This window comes from Ipomoea triloba, chromosome 16 (assembly GCF_003576645.1).
Source record: "Ipomoea triloba cultivar NCNSP0323 chromosome 16, ASM357664v1".
In the NCBI taxonomy this organism is placed as follows: Eukaryota; Viridiplantae; Streptophyta; class Magnoliopsida; order Solanales; family Convolvulaceae; genus Ipomoea; species Ipomoea triloba.
In genome coordinates this window covers 6,041,148-6,042,187 of record NC_044931.1, presented here as the reverse complement: position 1 = coordinate 6,042,187, position 1,040 = coordinate 6,041,148, and positions in this window count along the sequence as shown.

The following is a 1,040-nucleotide window of genomic DNA, read 5'->3' as shown; positions in this document are numbered from 1 at the left end:
CCCCCCCCCCCCCTTCCCCCCCTCTATATATATATATATATATATATATATATATATATATATATGGTCAAATCTAAACTATATATGTTTCCTTTGATAAGTATAAACTGATCTAATACATCAATTTATGATGATCAATTGCTAAAAAAATAAGAAATAAAAACTTATGTCAATTTTATAAATATTACAAACTTTAATGTTTTCAATATTTTTTGAATTCTTTTATTTTCCCTTATTTTTCTACGTTTGACGGAATTCGAACCTCGACCAATTGAGGCAGTTAAACTTTTTTAATACAATAATGTTAATTAATATGTATTGAGACACACATTTTCAAAGTTAATATTTTTGTTAAAAATAGGACTTGTAATATTAAAAATTGAGTTAATTCCTAAAATGGTCCTCCGACTATGATCTTTTCTCAAATTGGTCCTACGACTTTTAATTGAACCCAAACTGGTCCTTCGACTATTGAAATTTAAGCCATATTAGTCCTCAGTTAGCATTGACGTCAAAATGGCGTTAAAATGGAGGGCAAAACGGAAAATTCAACTCATCTACTCTATTTTAATCATAATACGACAAAAATAATGTACTTTAAGTATATTAAAAATGTACATTATATTAAGGGAAAGTATATTATTTGAGTACTGAAAGTACATTATTTTGTATAATGTACATTTAGTACACGAATAATATACTTTTAATTAGTATATTAACAATGTACTTTTTATTATGGTCCGCACAATAATTTGTGTGCCTATACTTGGTCCTGAGCCAGTTTCGAGCTTGGCCCCAAGTTTTTTTTTTAATAAGACCAACATGATCTCGATCAAAACTAATCCAAGCGAAGCTCATGCCGAGTTATTCCAGACCGATTAAGGGCTAGTTCAATCTTANCCGAGTTATTCCAGACCGATTAAGGGCTAGTTCAATCTTAGATCAGAATCTACAATACAAGGTACACCCTGGTCTATGGTATAATATAATAATTGCACCTCTAGGGTCTGTATGCTTCTGGTGCCTCGTATCAAAAATGA